Source organism: Oncorhynchus kisutch, linkage group LG21, assembly GCF_002021735.2.
Source record: "Oncorhynchus kisutch isolate 150728-3 linkage group LG21, Okis_V2, whole genome shotgun sequence".
Lineage (NCBI taxonomy): Eukaryota > Metazoa > Chordata > Actinopteri > Salmoniformes > Salmonidae > Oncorhynchus > Oncorhynchus kisutch.
Genome location: NC_034194.2, coordinates 37,653,080 through 37,667,168, shown reverse-complemented (window position 1 = coordinate 37,667,168; position 14,089 = coordinate 37,653,080). Strand labels below are relative to the sequence as shown.

At 43.0% G+C, this 14,089-nt stretch overlaps 1 non-coding gene across 1 annotated transcript; it reads left to right on the top strand.

The window, feature by feature from the left end:
* Positions 1–6: 6 nt before the first annotated feature.
* trnat-ugu (transfer RNA threonine (anticodon UGU)) lies at positions 7–78 on the top strand. The gene has a single exon. It is a non-coding gene; the product is annotated as a tRNA-Thr (tRNA).
* Positions 79–14,089: the final 14,011 nt, after the last annotated feature.

Genomic DNA, 14,089 nt, shown 5'->3' with positions numbered 1-14,089 from the left:
GCATTTGGCTCTATAGCTCAGTGGCAGAGCACTGGTCTTGTAAACCAGGGGTCGCGAGTTCGATCCTCGCTGGAGCCTAGATATAATATATATTTTCTGCCACACGGGTATGCTGAGAACGTGTAGAAGAGAGCCTAGAATATGATATCGTCTTGATAATTATCTGATATATTTTGCACACATTTGAACCCTATGGGTGAAATATTAAACACGTGTTGACTGCAAGTGTAAGAATGCTAGTTAGATGTACCGTATATAACGACTCCCACGTCACTGCAGTCGGCTGCTACAGACCGCGCTCGGCTTCGGGAGACGCACTCTCTTTCTGATGTCCTGCACAAGCTAAATGACTCTGAATTCATTATTGTAGGAGATTTGAACTGGGACATGCTTACATCTGTATCGGACTCTTTTAAAGACCTGTGTGACTCTCTGAATCTCACTCAATGAATTAATGCGCCTACAAGACCAAATATCAGAGCACCTAACAAATCAACGCTATTGGACATTATTCTAAGGAAATGACGTCAGTGTTCACTGCGCAATTGTTTGCGTTAGAAATACATAAATGATCAAAGCCAAATATTTTTTAAATATAGTTTAGACCGTTTGATGAGCAAGAGTTCTCACATGATCTGTACCATAATATAGACAGAGTAAGTCTGATTCTTGATGCCAGGGACTATTTTGATGTGAAATTTGTGTCCATTTGTGATAAGCATGCCCCTGTGAAGAAATTTAGTCTCATTGGAAGGGACAATCCCTGGTTTTCAGATAACTTGGCAGAATTAATTAGAAAGAGAAATATCACTTGGGCTCAAGCTAGACTTACAAAAGCTCCTGTTGCCTGGGTCTCCTTCAGAGTGCTAAGAAACAAATGTACAGGATTGATCAGGAAGTCCAAATCAGATTTCTATCTAAATGCAGTCACAGAGAACCTAAACAACCCTACCAAGTTCTGGAAGCTAATCAAATCAGTGTCAGGTTCTAATGTCTCCTCTGACCTTCCTGACTTAATGATGGATTCTATTGAAGTGAAGGATAAAGCCTCTGACCTTCCTGACTTAATGATGGATTCTAATGAAGTGAAGGATAAAGCCTCTGACCTTCCTGACTTAATGATGGATTCTAATGAAGTGAAGGATAAAGCCTCTGACCTTCCTGACTTAATGATGGATTCTAATGAAGTGAAGGATAAAGCCTCTGACCTTCCTGACTTAATGATGGATTCTAATGAAGTGAAGGATAAAGCCTCTGACCTTCCTGACTTAATGATGGATTCTAATGAAGTGAAGGATAAAGCCGATATTGTAGGTGATTTTAACAAGCTTTTTGTAACTGTTGGTTCAGTTGTTGATAATGGTGGGTCCCAGGCCTCTAATGTCAGCTCTGTTACAGTCAACTAGAATACAGGCCCTCATGTCACCCATTTTAACTTGAGCCTGTTTCTTATACTGAGGTCTATAAAGCACTAAAGGCAATAGACACTAAAAAGTCTACAGGTCCAGACAACCTGGATCCCCTACCTCTTAAGGATAGCAGCTGGTATTATTACTGAACCTGTGGCTCACATTTTCAACTTGAGTCTCTTGACCAATTCCACACCCAGCATTTGGAAATCAGCTCATGTCCTTCCGCTGCTAAAGGGTGGAGATCCCTCAGACGCTAATTATTCAATTGAAATTGGGTTTTTATTTTCAGAATAAAGCTTGCTTACAGCTTATGGCTAGAAAGAAGCTTGTTCAGGCCACTTTTCTCTCTGTAATTGATCATGGTGACTTGTTGTATCCGATACTATCTTTTGCATCTTAGCCTATGCTGCTCTGTCATTGCTCATCCATATATTTATAATTATATATTCTTATTCCATTCCTCTAGTTAGATGTGTTTGTATTAGGTATTTGTTGTGGAATTGTTAGATATTACTTGTTAGATATTGCTCAACTGTCGTAACTAGAAGCACAAGCATTTCGCTACACTCGCAATAACATCTGCTAGCCATGTGTATGTGACCAATACAATTTACAACTCCTCTGTCTTATGGAGACTGGACTGCTTATAATGCTTCATTACAAATTCCAAGTCACTCACCCACCATTTGTACATTGTACCAAAGACCTCACTTTATATGCGCAAAAAATTCAATTTGTATGTGTTCATCTACAAAGCCCTTTTGGGTAAACTCCCTCTTTACCTCTGTAGTCTGGTCTCCTTCACCACCAGCAGGTAAACTCCCTCTTTACCTCTGTAGTCTGGTCTCCTTCACCACCAGCAGGTAAACTCCCTCTTTACCTCTGTAGTCTGGTCTCCTTCACCACCAGCAGGTAAACTCCCTCTTTACCTCTGTAGTCTGGTCTCCTTCACCACCAGCAGGTAAACTCCCTCTTTACCTCTGTAGTCTGGTCTCCTTCCCCACCAGCAGGTAAACTCCCTCTTTACCTCTGTAGTCTGGTCTCCTTCACCACCAGCAGGTAAACTCCCTCTTTACCTCTGTAGTCTGGTCTCCTTCACCACCAGCAGGTAAACTCCCTCTTTACCTCTGTAGTCTGGTCTCCTTCACCACCAGCAGGTAAACTCCCTCTTTACCTCTGTAGTCTGGTCTCCTTCACCACCAGCAGGTAAACTCCCTCTTTACCTCTGTAGTCTGGTCTCCTTCACCACCAGCAAGTAAACTCCCTCTTTACCTCTGTAGTCTGGTCTCCTTCACCACCAGCAGGTAAACTCCCTCTTTACCTCTGTAGTCTGGTCTCCTTCACCACCAGCAGGTAAACTCCCTCTTTACCTCTGTAGTCTGGTCTCCTTCACCACCAGCAGGTAAACTCCCTCTTTACCTCTGTCGTCTGGTCTCCTTCACCACCAGCAGGTAAACTCCCTCTTTACCTCTGTAGTCTGGTCTCCTTCACCACCAGCAAGTAAACTCCCTCTTTACCTCTGTAGTCTGGTCTCCTTCACCACCAGCAGGTAAACTCCCTCTTTACCTCTGTAGTCTGGTCTCCTTCACCACCAGCAGGTAAACTCCCTCTTTACCTCTGTCGTCTGGTCTCCTTCACCACCAGCAGGTAAACTCCCTCTTTACCTCTGTCGTCTGGTCTCCTTCACCACCAGCAGGTAAACTCCCTCTTTACCTCTGTAGTCTGGTCTCCTTCACCACCAGCAGGTAAACTCCCTCTTTACCTCTGTCGTCTGGTCTCCTTCACCACCAGCAGGTAAACTCCCTCTGTAGTCTGGTCTCCTTCACCACCAGCAGGTAAACTCCCTCTTTACCTCTGTAGTCTGGTCTCCTTCACCACCAGCAGGTAAACTCCCTCTTTACCTCTGTCGTCTGGTCTCCTTCCCCACCAGCAGGTAAACTCCCTCTTTACCTCTGTAGTCTGGTCTCCTTCACCACCAGCAGGTAAACTCCCTCTTTACCTCTGTAGTCTGGTCTCCTTCACCACCACCAGTTACCATACCTGGTCTCCTAGGTGGTTGCTACTTAAAGTCCCCAGGACATTCACAGTATTAGGCAAGACTGCCTTCTCTTCTTGTGCACCAGACACATGGAAAAATCTACAATCCCTGCTTCATCTAGATATGTTAGTACTACTGAATGAATTGTTTTCAATTATGGAAGACTGTTAAAGTGGAGTTTAAATGCTTTTTTTAGTCTGGATCATGTTGTATTGTATTGTTGTATGTTTTAATGATGTAATGTTTTGAGTGTTGCTGTCTTCTTGGCCAGGTCTCCCTTGAAAAAGAGACTATGGGTCTCAATGGGCTTTTCCTGGTTAAATAAAGGTTAACTAAAAATAAATCAAATTATGCTTCCATTGTTTAAACCAAGTGTGAAATGTCTTCTCTGTTCAGCTTCGATGTTACTGCACTGCATCTTAGTGTTAGAGGTGTCACTACAGACCCTGGTTCGATCCCGGGGGGCGAGTCCCATAGGGCGGCTCACAATTGGCACAGCGTCGCCCGGGTTAGGGGAGGGTTTGGCCGGGGTAGGCCATCATTGTAAAATAAGAATTTGTTCATAACTGACTTGCCTAGTTAAATAATGGTTCAAAAAAGTTCAGAAACTATGTATTCCTTGTTTGAATTGGGTCAAACATGCAAGTGCACAGATGTGTATAGCTTTCTACATTTTAATATGTATTTAGTCAACATTTCAGACAACTAAAAGCTTTATCATGGGTCTACAATAACAAATGAAAAGGCCTAATCATGTTTATAATATGTATATTACACAATAACAGGTCTGAGAGATGGAAGTGATAGATGTGATCATGCCGGAGTTTTGAGTCTCTTGTAGCCTGAGTTGCAAGGAGCTGTTTTTAAATCTTTGTTCCAACTTCCAACTTAAACGAAACAAGAGAGTATGACTCATGTGAATATACTGGATGCCATATAGCCTAGGCCTAACTGATGTGCCACATATACGGTAAAAACTGCTCATGCATTTCCCTCTAGTAGAGGGTTGAATTATAATGTCCCATGTCTCTGAACTTCTAATCGAGTTACATCTCCATATCCTCTCATCCACAGTTAGGCCTATGCGTGTGTGTGTGTGACTTCTCTTTGCCCATAGATTGAGTTGAGATCTCGTCTGCTCCAATGAAGAGGCAGGAAATTCCTTCTCTGGCTCAAAATGGGATCATTGTTATGCCAGTCAGGCGTAGAATGGTAGAGCAAACTAAACCCTCTCTTCACTGCCTAAAAAACCCTATCTATCCCTCTCGATTGGAGAGCAGAGCGGGCATCCCTCAGAAATACAATTATACTCCTTATATCCAGTGGCTTATGGGTAATTCAAGGGTAATTGTGGGAATCAATGGATATCAAGTGAGTTCAGAATAGCAATTCACCGTAGAGAAGGAGGAAGCAGCAACACAGACCAACATCGTAAATCAATGAACGTTTTTGCTCTTTGTGATTCTTCAAGGGAATAAAGTGCATCAGATAAAGTCTGTCATTGTTCCAGAAGAAAGGATATCTGCTTCAAAATCAAACCTGTAGCCTACCTACGTCAGGTCATGATTGGACATGTAAATACCACTGTAATCCCTGCTGAGGATAAAATCTATTTTAATTTAGTTAATAGATCTGTCAGCAGACAGAACAGCCAGTCCAGGTGAAATAGAAGTACAGTGTTTTCAGATCAGTATGAATAAAGGACAGGAAAGGAGGACGCCTCTCTAGACTATTGAAGAGGCGGCCCGCAGCTCAGTGATGTATTGATATATGTCCAACAGAGGACGCCTCTCTAGACTATTGAGAGGCGGCCCACGGCTCAGTGATGTATTGATATATGTCCAACAGAGGACGCCTCTCTAGACTATTGAAGAGGCGGCCCGCAGCTCAGTGATGTATTGATATATGTCCAACAGAGGACGCCTCTCTAGACTATTGAGAGGCGGCCCACGGCTCAGTGATGTATTGATATATGTCCAACAGAGGATGCCTCTCTAGACTATTGAGATGCAAGTATGTCCAACAGCAGGGGGCAGTCTCTGTTCTGTTTGGAAATTCCTTCCTTCCTAATGTCAAGGTGGGGGCCTTTGCACTGCCTCACTTCCACGGGCTAGTTAGGGCAGTGATTCTCAACTAGGGGTACTAGTACCTAGGACAGGGGTGGGCAGACCTTTTGGCTCAAAAGGCACATTGAGTTTTTGAAACCAATTGAAGGGCCACATACTATATGTATATATAGGACAAAACATGTGTAGCCTTTATTCATTTCTACCCTTGTACCATCTCTACCCTTGTTTTTTGTGAACAGATTTTTCACAAAATGTACATCATTTATAACATCAGACACAGACAAAAACACACACAGATCCTGCATCTCTACCCTTGTAAAGTTCAATCAAACTTAGTCACAGTATGCAAACTTCAAAATATATACACTACGGTTTAAAAGTTCGGGGTCACTTTGAAATGTCCTTGTTTTTTAAAGAAAAGCAAATTTTTTGTCCATTCAAATAACATCAAATTGATCAGAAATACAGTGTAGACATTGTTAATGTTGTAAATGACTGTAGCTATTGTAAAGTTGAACTGACGATGGATAAGGCTCCTTGCTGTATAAAGTTGAACTGACGATGGATAAGCCTCCTTGCTGTATAAAGTTGAACTGACGATGGATAAGCCTCCTTGCCCGTATAAAGTTGAACTGACGATGGATAAGCCTCCTTGCTGTATAAATATGAACTGACGATGGATAAGCCTCCTTGCTGTATAAAGTTGAACTGACGATGGATAAGCCTCCTTGCTGTATAAAGTTGAACTGACGATGGATAAGCCTCCTTGCTGTATAAATATGAACTGACGATGGATAAGCCTCCTTGCTGTATAAAGTTGAACTGACGATGGATAAGGCTCCTTGCCCGTATAAAGTTGAACTGACGATGGATAAGCCTCCTTGCTGTATAAAGTTGAACTGACGATGGATAAGGCTCCTTGCCCGTATAAAGTTGAACTGACGATGGATAAGCCTCCTTGCTGTATAAAGTTGAACTGACGATGGATAAGCCTCCTTGCTGTATAAAGTTGAACTGACGATGGATAAGCCTCCTTGCTGTATAAAGTTGAACTGACGATGGATAAGGCTCCTTGCTGTATAAAGTTGAACTGACGATGGATAAGCCTCCTTGCTGTATAAAGTTGAACTGAAGATGGATAAGCCTCCTTGCTGTATAAAGTTGAACTGACGATGGATAAGGCTCCTTGCTGTATAAAGTTGAACTGACGATGGATAAGCCTCCTTGCTGTATAAAGTTGAACTGACGATGGATAAGCCTCCTTGCTGTATAAAGTTGAACTGACGATGGATAAGGCTCCTTGCTGTATAAAGTTGAACTGACGATGGATAAGCCTCCTTGCTGTATAAAGTTGAACTGACGATGGATAAGGCTCCTTGCTGTATAAAGTTGAACTGAAGATGGATAAGCCTCCTTGCTGTATAAAGTTGAACTGACGATGGATAAGGCTCCTTGCTGTATAAAGTTGAACTGACGATGGATAAGCCTCCTTGCTGTATAAAGTTGAACTGACGATGGATAAGCCTCCTTGCCTGTATAAAGTTGACCTGATGATGGATAAGTCTCCTTGCCATATAAAGTTGACAAGTTTTACAACCACAACATTTAACAGACTTTTACACGGGGCTTCCTGATGTGAAGAAATATTAAAACCTCCGAGTTAGGGCTTTCTTCTTCTACTTTGTCTTGTATTCTTTTTAGTAGGCCAATGTTTTTACCGGTTAGATTTAGTGATCCATCTGTTGTGACGTTTGTAGATTCATTTTTCCCCCCAAGCAGGCAGACACCCTGTCGTATAAATCAGAGGCCCTGGTTGTTTCCATCATTGATTCCATCGCATGAAGTTCCTCTGTTATTTCAAAGCTCTCATTTTTTTCCTCTGACAAATATGCTAAGTTGAGCGGTGTCTCTGATGTCAGTATTCTCATCCACTGCTATAGAAAAACAGATCAAAGACATCTGCTTTTTTTCTTCAACTCGGAGATTAGCTAGTGATAGCTTGATCTATCACTGACCTATCACTTCCACGCGCCTGGTGATGGTTCTGCGTGATGAGCAAATGTTCTACAATTGTTTGTTTTTTACTCTCAGGACAAAATATACCAGCAAGTCTCCACCCAAACACTCTTTCACAAACTCCCCTTCAGTAGAAGGCTTACTACACTTTGTGATTTGATGTGCCACAGCCATAGCTTGACTTAGTTACAGAGTCTGGAGTGGAACACTGTCTAATAAACATATTTTGTTGGGCTTTTAAGTTTATGGCAAGTCAATAATATTTAATACACAAATGTCTTGCAGGCCGGATTGAAGTGCCCGGCGGGCCGTTCTTTGCCCCCCTCCCCCCTTGAGTTCTAAGGGACACTTAGGAAGCCTCATGAGAACATAGGCTTATAGATAAACTGTACATTAGGGGGTACTAGAGGTCAGAACATAGGCTTATAGGTAAACTGTACATTAGGGGGTACTAGAGGTCAGAACATAGGCTTATAGGTAAACTGTACATTAGGGGGTACTAGAGGTGAGAACATAGGCCTACTGGTAAACTGTACATTAGGGGGTACTAGAGGTGAGACCATAGGCTTATAGGTAAACTGTACATTAGGGGGTACTAGAGGTGAGAACATAGGCCTACTGGTAAACTGTACATTAGGGGGTACTAGAGGTGAGACCATAGGCTTATAGGTAAACTGTACATTAGGGGGTACTAGAGGTGAGACCATAGGCTTATAGGTAAACTGTACATTAGGGGGTACTAGAGGTGAGAACATAGGCTTATAGATAAACTGTACATTAGGGGGTACTAGAGGTGAGAACATAGGCTTATAGATAAACTGTACATTAGGGGGTACTAGAGGTGAGAACATAGGCTTATAGATAAACTGTACATTAGGGGGTACTACAGGTGAGAACATAGGCTTATAGATAAACTGTACATTAGGGGGTACTAGAGGTGAGAACATAGGCTTATAGATAAACTGTACATTAGGGGGTACTAGAGGTGAGAACATAGGCTTATAGGTAAACTGTACATTAGGGGGTACTAGAGGTGATAACATAGGCTTATAGGTAAACTGTACATTAGGGGGTACTAGAGGTGAGAACATAGGCTTATAGATAAACTGTACATTAGGGGGTACTAGAGGTGAGGACATAGGCTTATAGATAAACTGTACATTAGGGGGTACTAGAGGTGATAACATAGGCTTATAGGTAAACTGTACATTAGGGGGTACTAGAGGTGAGAACATAGGCTTATAGATAAACTGTACATTAGGGGGTACTAGAGGTGAGAACATAGGCTTATAGATAAACTGTACATTAGGGGGTACTAGAGGTGAGAACATAGGCGTATAGGTAAACTGTACATTAGGGGGTACTTCAGGGGGACTCCGGACTGAGCAACATGTACTTGGTGATACAGTAACCAAAGCTAGGGAATAAAATGCAATGGCTCTTAAAGATCTAAGGTCAGTTTTGTAATCACACAACTTCAAGCAATGAGTAACCTCATCCTCAGGCTTGATTGAGAGAGAACTGGCTGGTAGATGAGATTAACCAATGAGTTATAACTATTTATCAATGTGTTATAAAGCCTTCATGACCTCCCATAAAGGAGACATTTATGTCAAATGTAGCAAATTAGAGACAGCAGATTTCACCTTTCTGAGAAACTGTTTGTGAAACATCAATGTTTGCCCATATGGGCTACTGGGTAGATCAAATTAAATCCAAAAGGACTTCACCTTCAACATCTCATCTTCCTCTATGACAACTTCATACCTGTACATACTGTTCACAATAACTTCAGTAGTACTCTGCTTTCGTTATTTACAGAGGAAAAAAGGACTGGTTCTGATCCTTGGCTCAGGGTACGGCTGTAAGCGCCAGAGGCTAGGAGGCTGTTTGCTGTTTTTATTATTATGGCTGGCTCACTGACGTCCCAGTAGCATCACTAGGCTAGCTTCTCTGCTTCAGGCAAGGCTGGGGCTGAGACTCATGTTGAAGGGTATTCTGTTGTCTTGTCTTGTGAGTTACATTATCCTACCAACAGACAGAGAGAGAGAGGGGGGGATAGGCAGGGGAGAGAGAAGGAGAGAGAATGATGAGGCAGGGGAGAGAGGAGAGAGAATGATGAGGGAGAGCGAGACAGAGAGACACGGACAGAGAGAGAGACAGAGAGAGACACACAGAGAAAGAAAGACAGAGACAGACTGACAGAGAGACTAAAACTAAGTCTCCCCCTGGAAAACAGCAATTAACAGTCTGAATCCTGTGAAGAATTTGTTTTCTTTTTTGGGGTGGAGTAGGGACTATATTTCTGTCCCGTATTGGGATCACAGTAGCTAAAATAATGTTTTGGAATCACTCCATTGTAGTGAGTTAAACTATATACAGTGGGGCAAAAAAGTATTTAGTCAGCCACCAATTGTGCAAGTTCTCCCACTTAAAAAGATGAGAGAGGCCTGTAATTTTTATCATATGTACACTTCAACTATGACAGACGACATAATGATTTTTAATGAATTTGTTTGCAAATTATGGTGGAAAATAAGTATTTGGTCACCTACAAACAAGCAATATTTCTGGCTCTCACGGACCTGTAACTTCTTCTTTAAGAGGCTCCTCTGTCCTCCACTCGTTACCTGTATTAATGGCACCTGTTTGAACTTGTTATCAGTATAAAAGACACCTGTCCACAACCTCAAACAGTCACACTCCAAACTCCACTATGGCCAAGACCAAAGAGCTGTCAAAGGACACCAGAAACAAAATTGTAGACCTGCACCAGGCTGGGAAGACTGAATCTGCAATAGGTAAGCAGTTGGTTTTAAGAAATCAACTGTGGGAGCAGTTATTAGGAAATGGAAGACATACAAGACCACTGATAATCTCCCTCGATCTGGGGCTCCACGCAAGCTCTCACCCCGTGGGGTCAAAATGATCACAAGAACGGTGAGCAAAAATCCCAGAACCACGCGGGGGGACCTAGTGAATGACCTGCAGAGAGCTGGGACCAAAGTAATAAAGCCTACCATCAGTAACCCACTACGCCGCCAGGGACTCAAATCTTGAGGTGCCAGACGTGTCCCCCTGCTTAAGCCAGTACATGTCCAGGCCCGTCTGAAGTTTGCTAGAGAGCAGTTGGATGATCCAGAAGAAGATTGGGAGAATGTCATATGGTCAGATGAAACCAAAATATAACTTTTTGGTAAAAACTCAACTCGTCGTGTTTGGAGGACAAAGAATGCTGAGTTGCATCCAAAGAACACCATACCTACTGTGAAGCATGGGGGTGGAAACATCATGCTTTGGGGCTGTTTTTCTTCAAAGGGACCAGGACGACTGATCCGTGTAAAGGAAAGAATGAATGGGGCCATGTATCGTGAGATTTTGAGTGGAAACCTCCTTCCATCAGCAAGGGCATTGAAGATGAAACGTGGCTGGGTCTTTCAGCATGACAATGATCCCAAACACACCGCCCGGGCAACGAAGGAGTGGCTTTGTAAGAAGCATTTCAAGGTCCTGGAGTGGCCTAGCCAGTCTCCAGATCTCAACCCCATAGAAAATCTTTAGAGGGAGTTGAAAGTACGTGTTGCCCAGCAACAGCCCCAAAACATCACTGCTCTAGAGGAGATCTGCATGGAGGAATGGGCCAAAATACCAGCAACAGTGTGTGAAAACCTTTTGAAGACTTACAGAAAACGTTTGACCTCTGTCATTGCCAACAACGGGTATATAACAAAGTATTGAGATAAACTTTTGTTATTGACCAAATACTTATTTTCCACCATATTTTGCAAATAAATTCATAAAAAATCCTACAATGTTATTTTCTGGATTTGTTTTCTTCTAATTTTGTCTGAAGTGTACCTATGATGAAAATTACAGGCGTCTCTCATCTTTTTAAGTGGGAGAACTTGCACAATTGGTGGCTGACTAAATACTTTTTTGCCCCACTGTAGGTATCATTTGATTACCACAACAAGCTACACAACTGATGTAGAATTGACACAATTAAGACATAAGTGCATGTCAAAATAAAACAGTAATGGATGTAAACACAATAAAAGTTCCTGTCTTCTTCCTGTCCATCTGTTAACCTGTGTGTGACACTATGTTTGTTTGTTAATTGCATGTAAATCACGGGGACCACCTCAGAGGCACACAGATGTTTACAGGTCTCCTGGGGTTACAGATCACTCTGAAACAAGGCCTTCTGAGTCACAGATGTTTACAGGTCTCCTGGGGTTACGGATCACTCTGAAACGAGGCCTTCTGAGTCACCGTCTCTTGTGTCATATTCAAGATAATCTATGAGATTCTAATGGCATCAATGTGATTCATTGATCTTGTGCGTGTATGCATGCCTCTGTGCATGTCTGTGTGTGGCCGGTGTATCGCTCTCATATGTGGACCACAGTGTGGGTTGGGGACTCTGTGGGCGATATAGCAATATCTGGATTGTAGTGGTGGAGGGCTATGAGAGTGTGTGTACGTGATTGTGTGTGTGCCTGCATACGTGCGCATGTTTGTGTGTGTGTGCTTCCATGCCTGTGCGTATTTGTATGTGTGTGTGTGTGTGTGTGTGTGTGTGTGTGTGTGTGTGTGTGTGTGTGTGTGTGTGTGTGTGTGTGTGTGTGTGTGTGTGTGTGTGTGTGTGTGTGTGTGTGTGTGTGGTGTCCATACCACAGTGCTGTTTGCTGGTCCTGGTCCACTGTGGTGCACTACATCCTGAGGAAGTCTCCTGTTCCTGTCAGCCCGAGCAGAGTAAACTGGACTGTAACCACCTAGAGCTGTCCGTGGGCCGGGCCGTGGGCTGGGCCGTGGGCTGGGCCGTGGGCTATGAATAAGGCATAGTGTAGCGTACCACTCAGAGCCCCCTCAGACAGTCTTAGGTTGTGACTAAAACCTGGGCTCTGGGTAAAAGTACTGCCTTTCATGGAAACACTCTCAAAAGTCATCCTCTGAAATACACTGAATGGACAAAACATTATGAACACCTGCTCTTTCCATGACATAGACTGACCAGGTGAATCCAGGAGAAAGCTACGATCCCTTATTGATCTCATTTGTTAAATCCACTCCAATCAGTGTAGATGAAGGGGAGGAGACAGGATAAAGAAGGATTTTTAAGCCTTGAGACAATTTTGGGTGGCAGGTAGCCTAGTGGTTAGAGCGTAGGGCCAGTAACCGAAAGGTTTCAAGATCAAATCCCAGAGCTGACAAGGTAAAGATCTGTTGTTCTGCCCCTGAACAAGGCAGTTAACCCACTGTTCCTCGGCTAATTAATTAAGAATGTGTTCTTAACTGACTTGCCTCGTTAAAGGTTCAATAAAACAAGCAAATAAATGAAGACAGATTTGTGTAATTGTGCCATTCAGAGGGTGAATGGACAAGACAAAATATTTAAGTGCCTTTGAACGGGGTATGGTAGTAGGTGCCAGGCGCACCACTTTGAGTGTGTCAAGAACTGCAACACTGTTGGGTTTTTCACACTCAACAGTTTCTCGTGTGTATCAAGATTTGTCTACCATCTAAAGGACATCCAACTGTATGTGTGTGTGGGAGTGTGTAACTCAATACTAGGAAGGGTTTCTTAATGTTTGGTATACTCAGTGTATATTCAAATAGCAAACATGTATTTAAAAAATAGGCCTTTGTGTGGAGTACACTATAGCCTACCCTACACTGTCATGAAGTTTGCATTCACACACCATCTCTTTACATGGTGTAAAAGTAGGCATCAGCTGTTCTGTCAGCACCTTGACACATCTCTTATTGACATGAGGCACCTTTCAGGCTAATGTGTTGGCTGGCATCTCTTATTGACATGAGGCACCTTTCAGGCTAATGTGTTGGCTGGCATCTCTTATTGACATGAGGCACCTTTCAGGCTAATGTGTTGGCTGGCATCTCTTATTGACATGAGGCACCTTTCAGGCTAATGTGTTGGCTGGCATCTCTTATTGACATGAGGCACCTTTCAGGCTAATGTGTTGGCTGGCATCTCTTATTGACATGAGGCACCTTTCAGGCTAATGTGTTGGCTGGCATCTCTTTTTGACATGAGGCACCTTTCAGGCTAATGTGTTGGCTGGCATCTCTTATTGACATGAGGCACCTTTCAGGCTAATGTGTTGGCTGGCATCTCTTATTGACATGAGGCACCTTTCAGGCTAATGTGTTGGCTGGCATCTCTTATTGACATGAGGCACCTTTCAGGCTAATGTGTTGGCTGGCATCTCTTATTGACATGAGGCACCTTTCAGGCTAATGTGTTGGCTGGCATCTCTTTTTGACATGAGGCACCTTTCAGGCTAATGTGTTGGCTGGCATCTCTTATTGACATGAGGCACCTTTCAGGCTAATGTGTTGGCTGGCATCTCTTATTGACATGAGGCACCTTTCAGGCTAATGTGTTGGCTGGCATCTCTTATTGACATGAGGCACCTTTCAGGCTAATGTGTTGGCTGGCATCTCTTTTTGACATGAGGCACCTTTCAGGCTAATGTGTTGGCTGGCATCTCTTATTGACATGAGGCACCTTTCAGGCTAATGTGTTGGCT